Genomic DNA, 19338 nt, shown 5'->3' on the forward strand with positions numbered 1-19338 from the left:
TATATTCACTCATAAAGAAACACGACTCGCTTGATGTAACCTTGACATCATGACGCAGTGACAATAGCTTCCTTTAAGAGGGCAGCTTTCCACCGAACCACCACTGCCTATTAAAACCTGAGTTCATGTGAGATTACAGTTGAGCTGAAACGATTACACTATTAACAGAAAATTAACCTGCAGCAATTTGGCTGATTGATTGATCTTTTTTTTGGCATAAATGCACAATATCACCTAATTCCAGCTTCTCAGCTGTGAGAACTCGCCACCTTTCTTGTCTCAAAATCAGATCAGCTTTAAAAATAATCAGCAGCAGATTTCTTCCTTGAATAGTGACCCGTGTCTTTTTTTATTTGCTTCATCATGTGTTATTGGATGTGTCTTTAAGGTGGACAGTAGAGATGCATTTTCTGTTTGTTTTTTTGTCATCTATGGCAGTGAACTGAACATTTTGACAAAAAGCAATATGAATATGCCAGCTGAGGTTCTGGAAAATTATGGTGAGCATTTTCAGTATTTTTATGACATTTTAAAGAGCAAACACTTACTGGTTAATTAAACAAAACATAACCATCAGTTTAGCAATCATAAATGACCATTAGTGGCAGCCTTGGATTACAGTTAAAGTAGCTGAAGCTGAAGCACACTCTGAAAGTGACATTGACGACAGTGACTGAATACAAACAATGCCAGTGTGTCCTTGCTCAGAAAAACATCTGCCCAGAGCCGGCGCGTTGTAAGGATACTTTCTGGACATGACTTTGTCAGAGAACCGTAAACGCCAATTAGACGGTGCCGGCAGTGAACTGCTAGCTGCCCCTGTGCAACTCTTGTCAGGATGCTGGCATAATTATTGACAGGCTGAGTTCATCGGAGTCAGCTCTGTCTCCACCAGTGGACGCCTAAAACGAGGATCCACCGCCCCGGGGATTTCTGGTCGCATCTCATCAAGGGGGATGGGGGTGTCGCCGTAAACAGGAGGAGCATTTGCATATTATAATTATGTCTGCATGCAAAGCTGGTCTTCTCAATTACGTCCCATTTAAAACTTTCAATGAAGAGGAGCTGAGAAGCACAAACTATTGTGGCTCCATAAAATGTAATTGTAAGAGCTTCCCAAAGCAAGCCAGAGAACATTAGGCGTAGATTTGTGCTGCGCAAGTATCGTCATGCACGTCACTTGTTGATTGAACACTAAGGTGATTGATTGTTAGCCTTTATCTGCTGCTCTACCTGTTCTTTTTAAATTGAATCCCTCCCCTCAGACACAAGCAACCGTCAAAAGACGCTGCTGCAGTTACAAATGACTGCAACGTGCTTTTTAAAATGAGGCTTTTCACGTTAAAGTAACAAATGACTACTTCTCAAGTGCGCAGCCTTGAATTTTAGCTAATTGGTGAGTAACAAGCGTTCTAACAAAAAGGAAATAACATGGAAATGTTAGTGTCACATAATATTTACTCTGATTACTGGTATACAGTCTTCAAGACTGGGCAAATTTGCAGCAATTCATCTGCTGATGAACTTTCTCAATTAATTAATCAATTGTCAGAAAATATTTTTTAGAGACTTAAGTATTTGTATTGTTTGTTTTGTGTGAACAGCAGTCCTACAAATACCTGATTCACAATGACAGAAGGCGAAGAAAACCGGAAAGTATTCAGGAGACGCGCTGAAACCAGTTAATTTTCAGCAAAAATAATTGATCGATGGTCATGTCTGAATAATTTCATTTCAGCTCTGCCGTCTCTGCGGTCTATCTCACCATTCTTATGAAGAATTTATTTACATCAGACAACTTGCAGAAATAATCATACTACATAACACTCCATATGTCAGACCACTCCAATAATCAGAGAACTGATTTCCATGAAAGACACAGGAGCGCTTTTTCCGTGTGAAGTGATGTTTCCTGCTCCGCACATACTACATTTCTGCGCAGGATCTTGATTGCTGTACATGCACTGAATTATTCACTATTCACATTATTCACCGTTTGATGCATAATAGAATTATTAGATATGGTGCTGTCCCAGTCAATCCACTTGATGCACAAATTGCCTCCACAACTGAGCTAAAAAAACCTCTGACTGGATTCCATCTGTTAGCTGTCATGATTAATAGAACAAACAGGACAATGCGCTGCCCTCTCTTTACAATGGCCACTTGCCTACTTTAGATCTGCTGCGAGAGGTTTTTCAGAGGTTCACACTCAGAGAGGAAGCTGTCCTTTTGAAGTTCACACTTAATTCACACATAAGGCTCAGACAGGAAGTACGATAAAGATGAACTTTACTGTTTCTTGTTTAATAATATCAGTGGTGGAAGAAGCTTTGAGATCTTTGACTAAAGTAAGAGGAGCAATGCCACAATTCAAAAATACTCTAGTAAAACTCAAGTATGAAACTATTATTGGGAGAATAATTAAAAGCTCGGTCAGAGTTACAGTATTACATGTTATACTGTTGGATTATTATAATCATTGATGTAAACTGCTTGAATTTATTGTACAGAAATTGTATTTTAGATGCTCATTATAGTTTTTTTTAACATCTTCTAGAGCTGGTAAATAAATGTAGTGAATAAAATATATAATACAGTACATAATATTATATATATACAAACACACACACACACACACACACACACACACACACACACACACACACACACACACACACACACACACATACATAACTTCTGCCTGAAATTTTGTCAATCACCTTCATTGTGGATTACACCATATGTACAGGACATATAGAAGGATCGCAATAATGCTTCTCACATTCCCACAGTGTGCAAAAACGCTCTAAGTACAGTACTTCAGTAGACACACTTTCTGAATGATGTGAACAACCTGCAAATGAAGTATAACACACCGACACATTTTCTTCATCGACACTGACTCTGCATCTTTAATTTAAGAGGGAGCATATCCCGACATCAACAAACACCTCAGCAACACACAGTGTGGCGGATGCTCTTTCCTTCATGCAGCAGCTTCACTGACACCTTCCAAGAGACTGCTGAAGTACACCCGATGTATTTGTCCAAAATAAAAAGGAAAAGTACAGACAAACAAGCCGCGATGAAAGCAGGAGCTGCTAGCAAACAATACGAAGACAGACAGCGATTCTGAGTGACACACAGCTTATGGGATTTCTATTTCAAGGCTTAGTTATTTTGAAATCCAGCTACAAGTGTTGGTGACTTACAAGAACAGCATGATTGTCTCTTCTATATATTGGGTCTGCATGCGTTCCCATGTGATGACAGTTTTGTTCCTCATTGTTCGTCCTCTACACATATCATTTTATTCACTGACATTATTTGAATCTTGTCTTCTCGTCCCTGAGCGTAGTGGCTCCATGCCCTGCTCACTCTGTGCAAACGAGCTGAATGTACCCTCTGAATTGGTGCCTTATGGTGCCACTTTGTGCAACAGTGATGCTCAGCAATCCACACTTAGTTTCAAATCCTTCTCCAAAGGTTCCTATACTGTATTGATCCCGCTCTGTATGTACCCTTGAAGGCACTATGTATGCCTCTTATGTGCTTCACTGCCTCAATACACTATAGTGAAGAGCCGATTTACACAGCGGATAGAAAATGCATCAAATGACTGAACTTGAAACCTTTCCCTGTTGAAATTCACTGCAGTCATCTTTACAAGACGGCCACTGATCTATCATTAATATAAGCTTTTGTCATGTATTGAAGCTGGATTACCAACAGGCTTGTTCCATAACAAAGGAGCCGTGTCTGAAACAATGTCCACCATCTGTTAATCACACAATGGAATCACAAATAATGAATTCCTTTAAATCAGTTATAATAAGGCAAAGATTTGGATTTTCATACATACATAAAACATATGGCTGCACACACACATGCACCACCCACGCACGCACACACGCATGCACGCACACGATGACAGATGAATTGTGTTCTTGTCATGAACGGTAAAGCTACTGAAATTGACAGAACAGGCCGGTAAACCACTTTGATGCAGTTTGAAATATCTACTGGATATCTGTTGGATGGATTGCAATAAAATTTAATTCAAACAATCATGGCCCCCAGGTAATGATTCATCTGACTTGTCCTCTAGCCCCATCATGAAGACTGACATTTCTGGGTTTTAGTGAATCATCTCAACAACTATTGGATGGATTGCCATGAAATTAGGTACAGAAATCGACTGTGTCCACAGGATGAATCTTAATGACTCTGATGATCCCATGATTTTCTCCTTCGTGCCACCAGCAGGTCAAAGTTTTCGAGTATCCAAGGAAATATCTCAACATTTACACACTGGATTGGGACAAAAGTGGGACTTTGCGCCACCATGAGGTTGACATTGATGACTTTGAGTGCAGTAAATCTGCACGAACTGTAAGAAGATTTATGTGGCTTTTCATTTAGCAATCTGTTACTTTAAGACCAAATACCTGCAAAACCAGTGTCATTCCCGTTTAGTGCAAATTAGCATGCTAATATGCTAAAGATGGTGAACATGGTAAACATTACACCTGCCAAACATCAGCATGTTACATCATCACTCTGAGAATACCAGCATATGATGATGTTAGCATTTAGCTCATAGCACCGCTGCCTTGTTTAACTAGGGCACTGTGCCTCCTCCCAACCAACCATACCCTCCTAAACACAGATGCTCCCATTCATCATTTTGTTTCTTGAGTCAAATACAAAGTAAATATCCAATGTCTACCTTCTCCTTTATGTCTACTCTATCATTTAATTAACAAAAACAATTGAGATTCATTACTAAGGGGGTTCCACATGAATACATTTATTGTCAAATCTGGACAAAGTAATGAGAAACTCACACAGCTCTAATTGATATAGAAGACAGTGGCCCAAATTCACTCAGGGCTGTAATGCTCAGGAGTGTGTTACAACCTCAGAACAGACAGCTATGACTGCATGTGATTCACTCAGCGCACATAAATAATAGAGCCCACAGCTTCAATTTGACACACTTCATAGGAAAGCCTGTGTAAAGCAGGTTTAGGCAGAACTTTTGTCAAACATATATTGTGGTTATTATATTCATACATACTGCAGGCCGTCTGAGCTTCACTAATCCTGTCTCTGTGTCAAGTAAAGCATTTTGCAATGTCAACACATACACGGTGGCAGTGGGGCAGTAAATACACATAAGGTGTGGATTTATCTACAGTTGGCTTTGTACCAAGACAATGAAGTGAATTAAAGTTCGCACTGGCTGTTCCCCACAAGATCATTTTATCACCAAGAGCCAGTCATTACGTCCTGCTCCCTTTGGCTGTTTACTGTGACTCTTGAATTCTGTGTACTAGTTGCTTTTGTAAAACTGTTAGTACTGGATTAGCATTTGCGTATGTGTATTTCTTCATTTGCATGTTTTGTATCATTCTGATCTTGTTTTATTTTTGTTTGGGGTGCGGCATGAAGAACTGGCATCACGCTGGTCTTTTCTTATGTACTCTTAAAATGTAATCCTCAAAGGATTATTTCAGCCCGCAGCATTTCCCATGAATGTGACTATTGTGTCGATCCCGATGCAGTTACGCATAATGATCGTTCCAGGCATCTACTTTCTGTGTTTAATTGTAGTCAGCCTCAGAGACGAGCATTCGAAATGATTCTCATCTGTTTGGAAAGGTGTGGGAGGCTTGTGCAACTTGCCCCAATATATGGGGTTTCGCACAAATCACAAGCTGGAGTTTTTTCCATTTATGCTTCAAGTTTGCACAATCTGCAAAGCTAATGGCAATCATTAGCGTAGTTAAACAAATGGGTCTGCACAACATGCATGATAACAATTAATTGTTTAAATTTCATATTAAATGTGTTAAAAGAAAAATCTAATTATGTCCTGTTTGCATTTTTTTAGCTAATGCCAGGTTCAAATAGACGGCATGCTTAAAAAGTCTGATATTCTTGAGTGAATTCAATCATTATTTGTCATTTGTGCCTTCAATTATAGCTATTTGGGGAAATCAGGGCAACACATTAAATCCACGACATAGCTGTATAATTAGCAATTATGTGAATGAAATGTTTAGGACGACTGCAGACAGGCTCATGCCACACTTTGTGAGTCCCTCGACACAAACCTGTCAGGCCTGTTATTTGAAGCTGAAAGGTATATTTAGCTGTCTCACCAGTCACATAATTATTTTTTTAAATCTATACTCTCTGAATCCGCGTGGAACATTTTACTTTCTCTATAATGGAAAGTCGGTGTTGATTAACTGCTGGGGAGAATTTCTGATGTCTTACAAACTTGCCAAAGGAAATAAAACTGATTAAAACTCGTCTGACATTTGAACCTCCAGCCTCGTCTTCACAATACTTTAGCTTCTGTCTCATTGTCACTTTAACTTGCACAGTTTCATAACCTTGGAAATATATTAGCTGTAACCAAAATAACAAAAAAGGTGAAGATCTATTGACTGAACTAATTGCACTGGTTGATGTTAATACACAGGAAACATGAAATACTGCACATGTAGTGACTTCACCAGCATTAGTTCATTACAGGTCCTTGCACTTGTGGCTGTACCATAAATAATTAGTTCCCAACCTATTTGATAGCGGTGGCATTATCAGAAATTGCTCTTTATTGTCTGTCCGTAGTTAATTAGTAAGTTTGATAAATTAGCTGCTAAACTAAATTGCAGTCCAAAAGCGATCAAGTTAGGAACAAATCAAGCCGGAAAAATGAGGACATCAGAGAACATTTGGTAGGATTGAGCCTAAAGTGATTTTTTGGTGTTGTTCCCTTTTATTGGCGAAAACGTGAATTTCATTCAAAATCCTACATCCAGCAATTTCTACATGTTCAGCATCTCCCAAATGAGTGCTGCTGCCACATTCAATGCAGAAAAGAGGTTTGTAAATAAAGTCGCTGCCTTGGATTTGAATGAATTCTCAAAGAAGACGTTATGATCACATCCCAGGTTTGATGTGTGATCTGAAACAGGGAGGGCAGCGCAGGAGCTCGTGTATTTTTGTCTCTCGGTTTGATCCTCGGCTGTGGCCCTTTCTTCTGGAGAATGTTTATTTTCTCAGTGTTTGCGTGGGTGTTCTGCAGGTGCGTGACCTTTCATCTAAATGAATTGCAAAGAAATGAACATATCACTTGCTAATTGGTGGAATACATAACAAAAGGCATCGCCGTTCAGAATTAGTTTCTTATTTGCTTCATGTACTCTGACTGATAGTTTTCATATGCTGCTGCAGACAGCTTCTGGGAATGAACTGAGAATAATGCAGCTATAAAGCATGCGACACCAATGCTGAGTGTGACTGGGATAGTTTCAAACACTACATTTCTATAATTTACTCCCTGCACTAAAACAGACTATAATCTTGGACAGCAGGGCAACTTGCTTGGTGCCATTATTGCACTTTAATATAGCTCTGTCCATGCCACTTGTCTATAATACTACACCCAGGCAAGCTCATTGTGCTGCCAGGACCACTTATAACATCCCTGCCTCATGCGCAGCTCCTCCTCCTCCTCACTCTCCTCTGCCTATGAGCCAATGCAAATTACAGTAACAGCTTGGACGTGAGTATAATCTCAAGTGGTGTGAGCTGGGCTCCATGGCGAGGCATGCAGGCAGATGGAAGCAGAGACTCTGCCAGGCCTCTTTAGGGGCTCCCACTCTTTCTCCAGCATGCTAGACAATGGAGGAGCTGTGGCTCATAACCAGCTACTCGTCTGCCACTATCATGCGGCCTACTCCCATACGCTGTGTTTGGTAAATGATATGAAAGGAAAGGGGGCTCCTGACACGGCCTTGTTTCGACCAGTGCACAGATACTGACATGGATACCGGCCATATTATTTCACCAAACACGGAGAGAGAGCAGAGGGTGGAGACTTGAGGAAGGATGTTCAGGCATTCCCATTTACAATGACAGAGGAGTAAGGGGAGCACAGCAGGTGTGTTTCCGTTTATCTCCCTGCACAGCAGGTGGTAAAAGCATTGATCTGATACTCAGAAATAGCCCTTTAGATAAACAAACTCTATTTGCATAGAAGACTATAATCAAATTCAGTGATAATTTATTTCAGCACCTTAAGAGAAAAGCTTTGAATCTCTTAAAAAAGCACCATAATGCAATATTCATACAACATACACGACGCAGCATAATTAACTTGAGCCTCGTCGAGATGTGTTGTAGGTCTGGGTTGCCCCAGGGGAATAATTTATTTTATTTTCAGTCTTTAAATGGGTGTTCTTAGTCCCTGAGAACACCTCTGTCTGTATCACAGAACTCTAAATAAGTGCAGTAACGTTTGTCTCTGATCGCCACGAACGAGACAGATGACTTTGTCCTGCTCTGTAATTTGGGATGCTCTGCTGATCTCAGTGAATGAAATGATAAATTTATACACTGTGAGTAGAAAACTTTTCTGTGGTTACGGATACCTTTTTAGGTTAAGAGCTTGCCTGCTTGGATTCAAGCAGAGCAGTAAAAGTTGCATCAAATTGTAATGCACCTTTTATTTTGAATGAATGAGCTCCGGGCTTTACACTTGCATGACAACACAGATGAGAGGTTCTCTATTTTGCTGCTCGGGGAGACAAGCTCGTTCCTGCTCACAAACACTGTTTGTGCTATTCTTGGCCATTACTGTAAATGGATTCTTAAACTCAGTTGTGTTTCTGGTAACTACTAAGGATAAATGCAATAAGGTTGCACCTCCACACGTCATTAACCATGCCTCTGAATTTTTAATTGTGTAACGTTGCTCCGAGACAAACATATGTGCTTCGGATGAGTTCAAACAATGGCCTCCCTCCTGTATATATACAGCATCAACAAACAGTACAAAAGAATATGATGTATGAAGAAATCAATAGAGTGTGAGTCAGCTGTGTGTCAAGATGAGGCTGTTTAAGTGACTCAGTCGTCAATGTGTTTGCCAACCCTGAGTGCATGTGCACGAACAAAAAGATATTCGACTGAGAGGGAGAAAGAGAGAGACAGCACCAAGACGCTGAGCACACCTCCCCTGGAGCTACGCATCTATTGTATCTGACTTGTGCTCACACGCACGCACACAGGTGTGTTTGATTTTACCATCGTTCCCTCCACCATTGTTTGAAACAGCTTCAGCTACACTGCTTCAAATCCACAAAGCCCTTGTTATTCTGAGAAGAGGATGACGTGGAGTGGATAGCTTAATATCTGCAGATGATTAGAGCTGTGGTAACAAGAATCAGGTGCAGATGATAGCTCAACATGGCAACGTGCTGTAAACCTCAAGAACACCCCGAGCTGCCGCTCCACGCTGCCTGTCACTGCCTTCAGTACTTGGTATTCCAGGAAACACTGACTGCAAGACTCAGATTACTTTGACAAGAGAAGCAGACCACAGAACACAAGACAGGGAGGGGAGGCGCATATGCACACTGCCGCCACTAGAATTTTGAATATGTGAGGGTAATAACTTGACCTCCTCATCACTCTCCCTGCGATCCCTGATTAAAAACGTGCATTCACTATCTACTTACAGAGCACAGCTTTCTCGGTTGTAGAACCATCATTTTGCTCAAGTTGGGATGAACTGGTGGGGAATCCTGTTGTTACGCCGCTTATCGCCCTCAAACTTGACAACCAGGATTAAACTACACTCGAAAGAACAGCTGGGCGAAGATGTCCAAAGAATACATATGGGCACAAAATACTTTTACTTGACAGGCAAGTGCGAATTCAATTCTCTCAAAAAGGATTAAGCTAACGATGGGAATTATTTTCTTTTTTAGGACAGACACAGAACAGGATGTCTCACGGTGCACAAAATATGCAGAGTTATGCAGGGTGCATGACTGTTGTAGATGCTGCTTGTTAGGCGACGAGGGGGAGGGGGAACACTGAAGGGAACAGCAGTTATGTTCAATTCCGTAACACAAGATGGCTAATTAGCATTGCCCTGCCATTCCCTTTGAACTAGAGGAGGGCAAGTGGGAGCCATCATATTTCTTTGTTCTCAGCACTGTGTGATGCCCTCCTGACCGCAGAAACCACAGGGGTTCTGATGGGTCAGAGGTAGGCAAAATAAGATCACCCCCAACCCCGCCTGCTTACTGAACTCCCCCAGGGGAATTGCTCAGACCTTTTCCTAAAACTAAGCCCTCAGCAAAATACTCTTACTGGCAGCAGGCTGGATCAGATATAGCGCCTAGATGTGGTGCAATGACATTTTCAGGATGCAAACCTACTCTGAGTACAGCAGACAGATGTTAAGGGGATACAGGGACCTACTGCACTTCAGATGCACACAATTATTCTCGGCTGACTGCCCGCTGAAGATGCAGCACAGATCATTAACTCTATCCTCTCATGTACCGGATTGTAATTAATAGTTTCATGCTATATGATGTATGATTGAAACATGAAGCTGGGTTTATGTACTGCTGCAGCATTTTGAAGAGTATTTTATGGCTCATTTCAGGTTAGTTAGAGATGCAGTCAATTACACTACGACTCCTGATAGGACCTTTATACCACACATGGGTCAAATAATTTGAAATACTTGGCAAAGTTAGTCAAGAGTTGTTTGATCGGTGGGCTTTGCCTTTCAATCTATGTTTAGTAGTTTGTAGGTATACACTGAACGGACAGTCAGGCCTGCAGAGAAGATCATTGATGCCAATCTGCCCAACCCAACTTCTTGTACACCTCCTAATTCAGGGAAATGAGCAGGTAAAAATCACACCTCTCACCCTGGACATGAACTTCTCCATCATTGGCTCTCTGGCAGGTGATACAGAGGTCAGTGCACCAAAACGAACATGCACTCAATGGCAGAATTTCCAATGATAACGGGGTATTTTATTACTAAAATCTCTCTGAACAGTCCGTTCTTACTGTGCAGTTGTCAAAATTAAGATGAGAGAACAGAGCAGATGATAAAAATGGTGATGGGCTCAAAGCAATAAGCTCAAAGGAACAGCGGTGAGCAGTGGAGCAGGTGCTTTGTGGCTTTATTTGCCCCGTGTTTTGCCTTTCAGGCTAAATATATGTTCCTCTGCCTTATTGTTTCAGGTTGTGGGGGCTGTATGCAGTCTGAGAGAAAGACTGCAGGTACTGCTCAAGGCTGGAAAAAGCACTACTACCTCTGTCTGTCTGGAGGATAAAAAGTTATTCATTTTGGTTGTTGTTGTTATTCTACAACCATTATTATGGAAAGCATCATAGTCTGTTTCTTCAGTAATTAATTGTTACAGTGGCATAAATTTTTACAAATCCTACTTTCTTTTGGCTGAAAATCCTCACTTCATTGTGTCCCTGCACTTCTAAAACAAAACCAACACAGTTTCTTTCCTCCTGTCATCGCCCTGATGAACAGTTAAATCAGATGTGTGCTGTCGGGAAAAACTCCCAGTACGTTAAGCCTGTAATATCAAAACATCTACCGTACTTACAAATAATGTACATGACAGGGTTATATACAGACTGTGCAATAACATACACATATCATCCATTACTGTCAAATGTAAATCTATGCAGACTGTATATACTGTCCATAAACCACCTAATGTAGGCACATAAAGTTACTTACTACATTAGTCATGCAATATTTATCCTGCACACTCCCACACACTATTTGTAACCCTGCAGACACTGCATGTTGTCGTCCATTTGTTGTTTGTATACGGCACATATTTCTCATATTTACTTGTCTGTACATAATAGCCATAGTTTTATGTTTGCTTATCTCTGTTTTGCTTGTTCAGATGTACAGTAAATGCAGCGTTCTGTGCACTGTGTGTGAGAGCATTGAGAGCTGCTGGAAACCCGAGTCAGAGCCTGCCTGAACATACCTGGCCTATAAAGCTGATTCTGATTTGACGAGCTCCGCCCATATGGCTGTTTAAACTGTGTACGACAAATGCTGCTGCTGCAAGAACGAAAGCGCATCTGCGAATTTGACCCAGTTCTGCTCTGCACCTGTAGTTTCTGTAGTCCTTTCTGTAACAAATTCCCAGAGGTGATCTCCATAGTACTGCATCCTCAATCTGCTGATGCACCACTGCTAGCACAACAGTTTCAGCATAGTTACAGTGGAGCTGCCCCAGCTCAAGGTGGAGCTGCAACTGCTCACAGTCAATACGCAGTGACTTGGAAAACACGGCAAACTCACCAGATATCAAGCCCCGGTCTCCATCGCAGGTTTCATATCAGCATCCCGATCAGCTGGCGGTCAGAGAGTCAGAGCTGAGGCAGGCGACTCCCACTGGCGTCACAGTGAAACACCACCTAGAGGATGAGAGATGTGTTTAGTCATTTTGTTAGAATTAGGACATGTTAGAGCCATTTTGGGATGTTTATCATTCACATCTAGATGGTATTCTGAAGGAGGCAACATTCCTCAACACACAAGAGAAGCAGTCATACATTCATAATCTCATTGACTGAGCTTGCTCCTTTTTCCACTTGGCAGCTTTGGGTGCGATATGAACGCTGATCTGATTATGAAACAACAGGAAAGAAGCATAAGCAGCAGGAGAGGCACCAGAAAAACAGAGTTGGCGATACCATGACTATGAATGTGTGTCCTGTCATTAATATTTCACTGCATCATTGTAGCTAAAGGAGAACAAAGTGTAAAGGGGAGCATAATGAAAAATTTATCATATTTTGACACAGCTTTGGAATTTATCTGAGCAAAACAAAGAGCGGGCGAGTCTTCTGTGCTCGTGATGAGATTTTTGACTGAGAAAATAAGGTGATTTATGCGTCTGAATAATTACCGCATGCCTTAGCATACGCTTATTGCCATTATTCACACATATTTCATAAAGACGGATGAGGACGAGGTTTTCTGACTCACTTCAGAGGCTATTTTTACTGCAAAATTTTTCTTTTATCCTTGCTTTTTTTCCCATCTGAAACAGGAGAGAGGAGACTGTCAAGGTCACAAGCCTTCAGTTTCTCACTTGTCCCAAAAATTCAAAACAAGCTACATGACAAGTCGCAGCTCTGCCTGCAGAACAGGAGCACGCAACCCATGAGAGATTACCATAGCGCTCGCATTTGTCTGCAGAGAGCCTTCATGCATTAAAAAAACACAATTCTCCACTCAGGTTGTTCTTCCAGCTCTACTGTACATCAATTTGTATTCAGAGAGGGGCTTTAGGCTTGTCACCTTCAGCTATTCATCCAGCCAATGAAGTATTTATGACGCAAGCTTTTGCTTTTTTGATAAGTCATTCCAGTCCTTTTTAATTCATCTCGCGCTTGAGTCAGTGCTGTCATGTCAGAGTTTAAGGAATGAAGGAGAGAAACAAAGTAAGAGTGTAGGTGTCATGAGTTTCACAGTCTATCATTTCACAGTCTATCATGCCATGCATATTAACTGCTTCTACTCGTGTGTACGGCGGCACCGCTGCCCACTCCGCCAGCCAATTTGACAGAGAAGTGGCGTGACTGCAATGTGACACCGAGCAACCACTGGGAGGTGCATAAAGTTGTAAATTTGCTTCGAACATAAAGTCCTTAACCCGTCCACAATGGTCCAACAACTGATTTTTCGGTTTTATCTTTGTTTCCAAGCATCAAATCATCTCCTGGCCTGGTGTGATAAGTCCAGTGTCAGCCCAGGACAAGTCGGTCTCACTTAATCTCCAACATGGCTCCCCTTCACTGTATCAAACACTCCACTTCCCTGCTCCATTTTGCTCTCGCAGCCACACAAGCTCACCTCTCTCTTTCCCTCTCGTTTTCTCTCCAGGCCCTTACATGAAGTGAAAAGACGGAACAAAAATTTCCTCAGTGCCAGGCAACTTTGGCCAAAGGACATACTCCGTCAAGTCATTATCCATCACGGTGATTCCCTCCTATCGAGGTAAGACAAAGACAGTTGTTAGGGAGACACTCATCCTGCTGCGCTGCCAGCATTGTTACTTAAAATACTCCCGTATGACAACAGCAGCAGCTGAGACTTCTTTACCTCACTACGGTTATAGTCTGTCTGTCAATCCACACAGAGACGACTTGATGTGTGTGGAAGGCAGAAAAATGAATTCAGGTTGCACGAATGATGAAAGAAAAAAAAAAAAAATCTTGACCTTTTTCTGAAGAAAACAGGCTTAACCTTGAAAGATGAGCAACACTAGCAGCAATATGGGTTTTATGGGCATAGTCTTTGATTGTAAATAGTCATGAATGCACGTACATGTAGTGAAAGCACTACCTGTCAAATTCCACAATTATCCTGTTTAGTCAATCATGGTGACAGGTGAATATTATTTTATCAGAATGTGAAAGGGAGATATCTGAAGCAAACCTCAGAAATGACGATTTTCCTTGAAACTCTGCCTACAGCAAAAATCGGGAAAAGCAGATCAGAGCAACATTGATTTATCTGAAGATTGGAATATAATGCAATTTTTTGTCCAGGCACACAAGATTATAAATTACAGGTTTAGAAAACAATGTCAGAATTATCTTTCTACTGGCTTAAAGAGGGGGAGGATTTTTCCTTCTTAGATATCAGCTCTGCAACAGCAGCAAAAGAAAAAAAAAACCTTCAGGCATCTCATTACATCACATCCTGGTGACCATCTAGGGAGACAAAAACAAGCCTTGGAGCTTCAATCAATTATAGATCTGAGTAAATGCATTCATATTGGATATAGTCGCCTCTCTTTGTGCTCCGCTCCAAAGATATCGACAGAAGTGATGGCAATTCCTGAGCTTATCAGCCGATAAGCAAGAACCCAAATAATTTAATAGACGGCAGAAATGTGGAAGAATAATTCCACCATAGGCATGAAAGGAGGTGTTTGTGCATTTACTTTCCCTCTGGACACCATTGAGGAGGTGGGTGAGAGGAGGATGTTAGCCAAGCTGACATTGATCATGGACAACCCATCCCACCCCCTGCATGAGACGGTGGGGGGCTTCGGCAGCTCCTTCAGTATCAGACTGCTGCATCCAGTCTGTAAGAAAGAGCGCTGCCGCAGGTCCTTCATCCCAACAGCTGTCAGACTTTCTACCTCCAGCATCATGTCATGTAGCACCGTGCTGATGCTGTCTTTCTCAATTCTACATCATGAACCTGTTTTTGATTTGCGCTACCGCTCAAGGCTAATATATGCTCTAATGCTAATACCTGCTCACATTTATCCATTTCATCTGGTGCAATTTCTAAATTTCTAAGCTGCATATTTTTCTCAACTGTGCAATAACACTATTTATTATCCATATTGGCAACTGTATTTTTAGAAACTGTATATATTGTGCATATACATATACCTAGTATCTCCCAAGTGAAATAGTATTTTCTCAGGTGCAAAAGCATTTCTCCTAGTTGTTTTTTTCCTATTCTGTACCTTGTATACTTCTATATTTTCATTTTCTTCCTGCCACTGTGATTGCTTTTTGTAACTTACTGACTGTAATGACTAAATTTCCCCAGTGTGGGATCAATAAAGTCCTATCTTATCTTATCTTATCTTATCTTATCTTATCTTATCTTATCTTATCTTATCTTATCTTATCTTATCTTATCTTATCTTATCTATCTTCATTACGGACTTTAATTATTTTCAAACTGCCTGACTGGAGTAAACTGGGGGTTTTGGTTAGAATTTAATTTTTCAGTGCCTCCTTTCCTTGGCTGCAGTGATCACAGTGCCTGTGATGAAGACATGCAGTAAAGCGGCCGCAGCTGTAACACGCTTATTAAAGGACACTCTCAATGTCATCATGACTCAGCAGTGGACTGACAGAGCCACTCGTTCAGGAAGACAGCGATGCTGTTCGGAGGTGTAGAGTAGCCTGATAGCTGTCATAACTGTGAGGTCAAACTCATCCTCAGCAGATCTGGGAAACCGAATGCCATCGGACCATTCCTCTTTTTCCCCTGGCTTTACAGTAATTTACTCTTCATGTCAGCATTTTGATTAATGGTGTGATTTGCACACTGGATCATATACGCTGCAGAGCGATGTATCAATCATAGCGCTGTATGTATTCATGGCTTTTCAGTGACTGTGTTGTCACAGCCTAATTACAGCTATCTAATAGGGGTGTATGAACAGCAATGCCCTGAAACTGCAACTGTATAGAGAACGTGTCACTAAGTGTGGACCTACTGCTTTAAATTACATCAAATTTATGCAGTTTATTCACTGGGTGCAGAATTCCAAGAGTCAGCTGCAGGCAAACCCAAAAAGTGAGGTGATTACTGAAGAGGAGCTGTTCTTGTCTGAGCCCTTTCCACTGATCTAAAACACCTTCAGACTCTGATGAACGCTCCTCTCCCACTGGCCCGACTCAAACCAAAGCTGAGCTCTTTACTTGCAATGAGACAAAAACAGTTTCAATGAAAATTGCTTGCAGGAGCAGTTTGATTGAATACTTAGCTTTTTATTAGCTTCTACAAACCTTTGGCATTAGAGGTCAAGAAAAGATGAATGGTGTGTGTATGTGTGTTCTCCAGACAATCAATACTCATGAATTTGGTGCTGCTAGAGGGCAAAGTTACCAGCTAGGAGGCCTGGAACTGCAAGAGCAGGATGGGAACAAAAAACCCCATTTTTGGAGATAATTAGAACTTGTTGTACAACCGTGATTCTAAAAAAGTTGGGTTGCTGTGTAAAACCTAAATAAAACCTGAATGCAACCGTTTGCAAACTGTGTTTACCAGCAGCGGCTTTACGATGGGGCGGCACGGTGGGGCAGCAGGTAGTGCGCGTTCCTCACAGCAAGAAGGTTGCCAGTTCGATCCCCGGGTTGGGCGGGGCCTTTCTGTGTGAAGTTTGCATGTTCTTCCCGTGTTTGCATGGGTTCTCTCTGGGCACTCCGGCTTCCTCCCACAGACCAAAAACATGCTCATTAGGTTAATTGGTGACTCTAAAATTGCGCTTAGGTGTGAGGCTAGCCCCGCCTCTCGCCCGTTGACAGCTGGGATAGGCTCCAGCCCCCCCGCTACCCTGAAAAGGTTTAGTCGGGTATAGACAATGGATGGATCGGTTTTACGTTGTGTCTGTGAGCTCATATCATGATATTCTTAATATCCTAACATGTATTATAACATCATTAGACGAGGCTGCTGGATCACATGTTGAGGTCCTCTGTAACGCATTAGCTGCAGGCGCACATGAGATTTCATCCAATCACATCAACACGGGTTGAGTTACAGATCCGAACAAGCAATTGGATTTCGCTCATATTACTGTAAAATCCTCAAATCCAGATTTGCACTGTGATTGGAACTCTCTAATCCAGTTCAACGACAGTGCAACTAGCAAACTCATGATTATTTCCATTAGGGATAGAATATATACTATTACGGCATTCATAATCAGTATATAAACACTTGATGAATTGCTTATTTTGCTATAATGTAGCTGCAAGCAGATATGAGGCGGTATGTCGTATCAACAGGTAATATATTATTACTATTATTAACACAGTATAAAATCGGTGTAATCACAAACTTCTTCTGCTTGTTTTTGCACACGCTGCTCTATGAAAGATCTTTGAGATCATTTTGGCTCCACTTAAATTAGAATACTTTGAGTAAGAACTGGACATGTTTTCAAGATATGATCAGCCAAAATCTTGTAAAACCTCATAGTAGGTCACAGCTTACTAAACATCAAACATCCTAATATGTTATTAATCCAAAGCAACTGGCGAGGGATGAATCATTTAATCTAAGATTGCAGGGAGTCGATATGAATAATAAAGTTAATTTTGCCTTTGAGAGTGTGGGCATTTTCATGCTACAAAATGAAAGGAAGAATGTGAAGTGCATTCGTAAGTCCTTTTTGCTCCTTCTGGAGACAAATTTCAAAGTAACACATCAAGTTAACTCTTGATCTTGAAAACAGTATTTTGACCTGAACCTAAGGTTATTACCATCTTTACCGGCTTTTTCTGTAACTTTTAGCGATGTCACACGGTCTTCACTTTCAGGGCTTCTCGTCTATGTTGGTCTCTACTGATTTCACACATCAAAGTCTGATTACAGGTCTTCAGGAGACCAGAATGTGTGGAATAAAGATGACGATATGTCTGGTTCTGCTTTCATGAGTACGACAGCTTTACAGGAGCCCAATGCTAAACGGTGGAGTGAATACAAATGCATGATACAGGTGAAAAAGCTTCTGTTATAGCAGGGGATACTTTCACATCCTCACTTCTCCTGCGCTGACGATAAATCAGTGTCTCAGTGTTTGCTTTAAAAAAAAATATCAAGCTATATTTTCACCAAAGAACAAATTGCTCACTAGGATTAGATTTCACATTTCCCTAATTCCCAAAGGATGCTTTTGCAATGTGGTTCCACCAATTACGTATGTAATCCTTCCACAGGCAGGTTTGTAAATCTTAACGCAGTGTGTGCAGGTTCTGGCACCACCATCAGACTGCATGGTGCAGTTTATGGAAATTTTCAACAGTCTGACATGTTCATGACACATCAGCAGGACAGAATATTATGAAGGCTTAGGTACATAGCTGAACAGTAGCAGAGTCTACATGTGGCTGTGAGCTTACATAGGCACATGAGATTAAACGAAGTCCCACCGCACGAGCAGCTCTTACTAAGACCTAAAACAATAACTCATCGGAAGATTTTTTTTTTTTCTCTGTTGTTTTCGCTGTGCCTTGTTCTGGACTTGCTCGGGTGAATATTCATATCTAACATCATTAACTCAGCAAATGTTGCAAACAGCAAGAATACAAAACAGCTCATGATGAAGAATGGTACAAATTTAGATCACCCGGTGCCTGTTTTTAAACAGCGCAATGTGCTAATGCTGTCTGCACGTCTCATGCCATTAGCATGCGCCATCACTTCAGTAATAGTGTCACTTTGATCATTTGGTGCAGCTATAATAAGAAAAGACAGGTCTGATATACTAAATGAAGGTTTTACAACTACCTCTCCTGCCCCATTGAGCTTTAACCTGAGAATGCAAATCAAGTGATTTCATACATACATACATAAGCATATGGTAGACTCCAGGAAAATGTATCATAGAGGAAGGGGTTTACATATGAATCTTACTTTAATCCGTAACTGTTCATTTTGTAATCACTCAGTCATATTTAGTGCGCTGCACATCTGTGCTGCAGCGTTGCTGTGTACTCTTTGGCGTCATCTAAAAACTGGGAGGTGAATTCGAGCAACTTTTTCCACACGGCTACATTACGCCATCAGCGTTTACAGTATGCGATAAAGACATGGTCCTCTGTTCACAAATTCAAGCATGAAGATTACAAGGGCTTAGTACGACAAGCATTAGCATACTATGCTATTACATACAAGCCTCTAAGAAGGGCTGTGAGAGA

At 41.2% G+C, this 19338-nt stretch overlaps 1 protein-coding gene across 1 annotated transcript in view; it reads right to left on the minus strand.

The window, feature by feature from the left end:
- The window catches only part of lrfn1 (leucine rich repeat and fibronectin type III domain containing 1), a 103378-nt gene that overhangs the window by 10942 nt on the left and 73098 nt on the right, over positions 1–19338 (minus strand). The window contains exon 3 of the mRNA XM_070970351.1: positions 12173–12288. The gene's annotated coding sequence lies outside the window, so the exon portion shown is untranslated. The remainder of the gene's footprint in view (positions 1–12172; positions 12289–19338) is intronic.

The sequence above is a fragment of the Chaetodon trifascialis genome, chromosome 9 (assembly GCF_039877785.1).
Source record: "Chaetodon trifascialis isolate fChaTrf1 chromosome 9, fChaTrf1.hap1, whole genome shotgun sequence".
Classification (NCBI taxonomy): domain Eukaryota; kingdom Metazoa; phylum Chordata; class Actinopteri; order Chaetodontiformes; family Chaetodontidae; genus Chaetodon; species Chaetodon trifascialis.